The sequence below is a fragment of the Triticum aestivum genome, chromosome 4D (assembly GCF_018294505.1).
Source record: "Triticum aestivum cultivar Chinese Spring chromosome 4D, IWGSC CS RefSeq v2.1, whole genome shotgun sequence".
Taxonomy (NCBI): domain Eukaryota; kingdom Viridiplantae; phylum Streptophyta; class Magnoliopsida; order Poales; family Poaceae; genus Triticum; species Triticum aestivum.
The window spans coordinates 426,505,826-426,512,133 of record NC_057805.1 but is presented as its reverse complement, the minus strand read 5'-3'; the positions used below and the strand labels follow the sequence as shown (position 1 = coordinate 426,512,133).

General features: G+C 45.5%; 1 long non-coding RNA gene across 2 annotated transcripts; it reads left to right on the top strand.

Moving 5' to 3' along the window:
* The first annotated feature begins 1,625 nt into the window (after positions 1-1,625).
* On the top strand, positions 1,626-5,841 carry LOC123098345 (uncharacterized). 2 transcript variants are annotated; one of them, XR_006447721.1, is made up of 5 exons: positions 1,626-2,430; positions 2,687-2,963; positions 3,046-5,419; positions 5,513-5,574; positions 5,662-5,841. It is a non-coding gene; the product is annotated as an uncharacterized lncRNA (long non-coding RNA). The 2 variants fall into 2 exon arrangements; XR_006447720.1 differs by having other exon boundaries at positions 5,513-5,841.
* The last annotated feature ends 467 nt before the right edge of the window (positions 5,842-6,308 follow it).

Genomic DNA, 6,308 nt, shown 5'->3' with positions numbered 1-6,308 from the left:
GAGCTTCTTCTCCAGGAGAAAGGTTTGTGATCTCATTTTCTCCTGTTATAGCATGTATTGCAGGAGCTTGTTTGCATTTGTGTCCAGGTGCCCATGGACCATTGCATCTCCAACATACTCCAGGTTTCTTTGTGGCAGGTGCTGCTTGTGGAACATGTAAGTTGGGTGCTGCTGGAATAGTTGCTTTGTGTTGCTGTGAGGAATGATACTGCAGTTGTTTATCCTGATAAGACTGATATTTAGCTTGTAGTCCACTTTCATAGTCTCTGGCTAACCAATAAGCCTGGCTGAGAGTTGTTGGCCTTTGTGGTCTGAGATTGCATCGTATGCTAGGTTTCAACCCGTTGACAAAGCTAACTATGTAGTAGTTCTCCTGCAAATAGGGTGCTCATCTCTGACGACTGCCATGATTTCCTCAAATTTGTCAGTGTAAGCTGCTACTGACAGGGTGTTCTGCTTCAGATTGTGGAATTTTTCTAGTACTTCATAAATACTTGAATCTGCAAATCGGTAACACAGTGCTCTGCAGAATTCTTGCCATAACAGTGCTTTGTTATCCATTTGGGCACTTCTTACCCAGTTATCAGCTCGACCTATAATATAGGTGAGTGCTAGATCCACCTTGCATTCGTCAGGAGTTTGTGCTAACTGAAAGTACTTGTTAACTTGCTTGATCCAACCCAATGGGTTCTCACCACTAAAGCTAGGAAAATCCAGTTTAGGTCCCTTGGAAATGGATTTCATGAATTGGATTGCTCTGTCGGATTGATACTGCACTGCTGTGTTCCCTAGTGTTGGTGCTTGTTGTCCCTCATTTCGAGCAGTGCCTGAAGACTGCCCTTGGAACTGTTGCACTCGTTGCTGGACCACTGTTGTCCCTTGATTTGCTAGCTCTCTTTCCCGAGTCTCTGGTTGTGCTGGCTGATTTTGCCGCTGTGGAACAACCACTGTTGTTTCTGCTTGAGAAACAGGGGAGGGTGGGCTGGGATTTTCAGACCGCATCTCTCTCAGGATATTGAAAATCTCCTGGTGGACCTTGGAATTGTTTTCAACCAAGAGTTCCACCTTGCCCAATTGCTTCTCTAAGGAGTCGACCGTCTGCAAGCGATTGTTGACCAGATCCATCTGATCCTGGATCTTGTCCTGTTTCAGGCCGAGCGCAGCGACTTCGCTCTGAAGAGCTTCGAGCTCCTCCGAGATCTCGTCCATGTGCTTCGTCCTGGTAGGCATGGCGATCACCGGCTCCGGAATTTTACAACAGAACAAGTCTGCAACCCTGGCCCATGACCTCGCCCTTCCGCCGCCAAAATCCGCCTCCGACGAACTCCGCCGCCGCGATCGACAGCCCGCTGTGGGATTTTACCAAGTCAAAACCCAACCACAGCCTGCTTCAACCGATTCGCCTCCGAGGAACGACTGGCTGCTGATACCAATTGACAGGACCAAATTACACTGATCAACAACACCGCTACTCGAACTAGCCCCGATTGGATTAATTTGAGGAACAGAGTACAGATACAGGGGTTCAGATCGAGGATCTGCCCGAATTCTACCAAGTAGTCTAGGGTTCTAAGCTTAGGCTAGCTATTACAACTTGGAGAAAGGGAAAGATGACTCCAGAGACGTCTCGAAGGGGCTAAATAGCTGGTAGGTTGGTGGCGACGCCGGGGTTGACGCGCTTCGTCACTGTAGGCTTCAGGAGGGTGGCGGCAACGGCGTGAAGGTGAACAGAACCCGTTACAGTTGTCGTCCGTTGATGTCCATCTGCTTCATCCCAGCCATCCATTCCCAAGTGCGTACCGCTTCGTCATCGCTGTCGATTTCTTCAGAGTAGCTGCTCTGTTCTTCAGTTAGGAGCTGCAGATCAGCCGGGTCCTGACAAGCACGCCGCTGCCGCCATCGTGGAGCCCTTCGCCGCCGCCATTGTGGAGCCCTTCACCACCGCCGAGATCCGAGATCGCTGCCGCCGAGGTCCGAGATCGCCATCCCTTTCCGTTTCTGGTTCGCTGGAATATCTCCCTTTTCCCCATCTCTCTCTCGCGCGTCATCGCTGCCACCGCCCACTACTGGCCGCCTCCGTCCGATAGATCACCGGCGTCGGGAGGCTGCGAGGTCGTCGGCGCAGCGTCGGGTGGCTCTCCGTTCCAGGGATCGAGCGCCTGGGGCAGGAGGCGTCTACGGGATGCGCGCGTGGGAGCTGGGAGGTTCTCCTAGCCGTCGGATCTGTGATCCGGATCCGGCGGTCGTCCACTGCTTGCATGTGACTGTTGACGGGGAAGAACAAGGATTCGTGTATGGAGGGGAGGATCCGCGGCACGGTGATGTATGTCCGGCCGTTCGTATGGTGCCAGCCGTGTCTTCACACCCTTGGTCTCATCTCTCATCGCTTCTTGTGGTGGCTCCGTGGAATGCATGAAGCTGCTCATTGAGGTGCTACAATACTTTATCTTCTGCTAATTGATCTCCAAGTTCCTGTTGATTGCATAAATCATACTAGGTATTTGCATTGTCGCGACATGGCGGTTATTTTTGAAGTAGCACTTGCAATGCTTGGATCGCTGGAGTTCCATAGAATTTCCACATGAATTGCGCATATCGATTTCTCGCGTGGAAATGTTACCTAGGGTGGGGCTAATGTTGATGCCAGTGGATTCAGTGGAGTGATCCCTCTGTTGTTAGCGTGCAGCCACCGTGGCAACATCGGATTCGTCAAGTGCTTGTAGAAGGCTGGAGCAGATCCAAACGTTCCTGACCAAGTGATCCAAACGTTCCCGACCAAGTGACTACCGCCGCCTGCGGGCGCAACGAGGCAGAGGAGGATATCCTGTTAGGGCTTGCAGCGCGAAGGCGTCGTGAGGAGGAGACGCCAAGGTGCCGGTGGTGCGCCCGCTGCTGGTGGTGCTCAGCGAGGACGAGTGCCAGAAGGGGCTGAGCAGGACGCCCTAGCGCGTCGCCAGTATCTGGTAATAATTTTTATCTTCCTTTCAGATGTAGTAGTTGATACAGATGAACTTAAAGGGATAATTTCTAATCTTAATCTTGCAGTGTTCAAGAAGGCGCCCACAAAATCAATTTACACAATCCCTTCTCTGATTATGCACACAGATCAGGAGAGACATACTGGCGGGACAATCTTTAAACCATGAAGCCCTCTCACGGGTCGGACATTGAACAAATAATTCTTCTTTGAGACAGTGAAGAAAACACAAATCAATGTAGTGCCCGGCCCGAATTGGACTTCGCTGCTATAAGAAGGAAGGGTCCTTGGCTGGAATCTCCATCAGGATGCATACTTGGACCAGAAAATCCATCAAATCCCGTCGAAATTTCAATTTTCAACGAAACATCCAATGTCACCTTCGAGTTCACCGGAGGTAGAGGAATACCCGTCGAGCCGTCTAATGTCGCTTCATCAGACTTCGACGGAAAACAAGATGGCATCCTACAATGCTCCACAGTTTGCCGGAACTTTGTCGGACAGTTTTACACTTGAGGTATGTGGACAAGCAGGCTTGAAATCATGTTTTTTGGTTCTCTGGCAACCTACAGTCCATTGCTTCAAATATGTCTGCAACCTCTCTTCCTTCCCAACTCGCTTTGTCTGCTTGACTGCATCTCAATTTGATCTTATGTATTATTATTTTACTATATTCCTCGCCCATACTAATCTCTCTCTGGACGTATTTATTGACACTAATTAACCTTGATGAGATAACCATGTTTCTTACTGGAGAGATCCATGCCAAGCAACATATCCTCCGTGACAAAGATTAAAGGTTCTGAATTATAGTAGTATATGCATTAGAGATACATTCATGTATATGACTGATAGTAACATTAGCAACTGTTTTATATTTTTTTTCTAGGGAATCGAAAATTCTGCAAGAGTTGCTTCGTACAATTTATCCCTTTGGATTTGATATATAACTTAAATTTTTTCCAATAAGGGGAGAAATGAGTTCAGATATAACTCTACTCATGACAGGCGTGTTCCCTCCGTAGATGCATTTTTCACATAAATTCATGGTTGATCTACAGGCCTAATAGTATATTGTACATTGCTGGACAGAACATGCAATACCTGACAGTGATGTAGATTGGTGACCAGAACACCGATATTGCAGCATATCATCTTAATTTTGTATTTGGTTAGCACACACTACACTACCAAGTAGCCCAAAGTTCCAAACTCATATCTGTATAGTTGGTGATCATGTAGATGATTGTCGGTATGCTAGGTGAGTACTCATGAGTGCTTGCAAGAGTGGATGAATTAGTGTAGATCTTCGATACATGCAGTTTTGGGAGGCACAACTTTTACATGTCACTCACATCCTAATTTAAAAGTAGTCTGTACTATTAATTTATTTCTCATGGGCTTCATGAAGTTTTTGGTAGTTCACTGTATCATTAGCTCATACTATTTGACATGCGTTGTGGATCATCTCACCCGTAAGTAGTGAATGAGTCAGAGGTATTTGAGGAAATTATCTCGAATTGTTGTTTGATAATTTAGTTCCCATTTCTCATTTTTTTTCCATCTAAATCCTGAGGCCTACACTCTTGAGAACTCAGCAGTACTATTTCATCGGAAGTACTCTGCAGACGACAATTACATGAACTTCCAGATCGATTCAATATCCAGTGGACTCCCTTGACTTGGCCTGATGCATGCAAGGCTCAGATGCAACGTCGGGCAAACGTCGTGCAAAATATGTCGTCTGCATAGCAGCGCCCTATTTCATTGGTGACAGCTCAGCAATACTGTTGAGAGAGTATTGCTCCTTTGTGAATCTAGCTGCAGCAAGTAGCAATTTCAATTGATGCAAGCAAGTAGCAACCATGAAAAAGATGCTCCTGATTCTGTAGTATGTGTCGTATAGTACACTTCTTTTTTGCTGCAGTATCACAATACTGCCTTCTTCATATTTTTTATGTCAGTGTGACATAGACAGTTTGATCAAACTCAGCTTCCTGGTTACTTATATACATAGTTCTCTGCCTGGAAATAAAAAAATCAAGTACTCCCTCTGATCCAGTGCTAGATACATCCGTTTGAGCGACAAGTGATATGGATTGGAGGGAGTAGTTTTTTTTATTGACAGCTGAGTGGAAACAGGGACTACAGGGACTAACCAGTCAAAAATACCTTTAAAAACATGTTATTCTGAACAAAGACCATAGATTGTTCTACTCAGCCGGTCAGCATTACCATAGATTTTAAGCGAACACAAAATATGTATTTGAAGATCAAAACAGCTAATGTCCTGTGCAAATTCAAGATTAATATATGACCAAAACACTGAGTTGGTGTGGAGGTGATATATATGGAGTTTGCTCGGAAACTGCTTCAGCTATCAAACATGGAAATTTCTCTGAGCAAGCTTTGTTTGATGTTGTTATCGATGAAGCTGCATAGGTGGGGTCTCAGACTCTCTATAATAACTGTTCTCTTTCAAATAAAGCGAGCTTTATATGTTATCTGAGCTTCTTTTGGTTTACTCCTATTTAGGCTCTTGAGTGCAAGGAGGCGGAGGAGGATCTCCTGGTAAAGCTTGGCAGCGTGGAGGCGTCGTGAGTAAAACATAGATTTATGCTAATCCCATGTAACCAAGTTCTGGTGTGATCATGCAGTTGTATTTTTTTTTCTATTTTGCGCAGATTGATGGAAGAGCTTTGTATAGAACTGAAGATTAGAATGAAAGGAAACATAAGAGACAATTCAGTAAGTTTCCCTAGGGAGGCAAAAATAGTTTGCTGGTTCATTTAGGAAATTAGCTGGCTGCTGTAATTATCATGCGATATGTTTTAGTAAGCATTTGTATCAAATGTTCTACTACACTTTTAGTCTGTCAAAAAGTATTGGCTCTTCCATCTTCAATTTACGTCGCTTGAAAGCGTTTGGTCGATTGACGTAGTAACTAACAACTTTGTTTGGCTGCCAATTGCTTTGCCATCCTTATGATGCCAGGAAAATGTTGTTGTGTATACTATGTTTGTCTGGTTTGAATCAATGTTTTAGTACTTGTTCTTTGACTACATGGCATGGGAGGCTGTTTACCGTGATATGGTCGAAGATCACAAGCAAACCTTGCTAAAATAAGCACACTGTGTGTGTGAGAGAGAAGAGAGAGAGAAGGAGGGGGGGGGGGGGGGGGTTGAGAACCGGATGTGAAGGAAGAAGAGTGATTTAATAGTAAATATATCGACAACACCATCTGATGTGCATGAGGATCTTAACAATATGTGAAAGATATGATTGTTGTTGCATAATTAGAATATGTATGCCCCCGTTGCAACGCACGGGC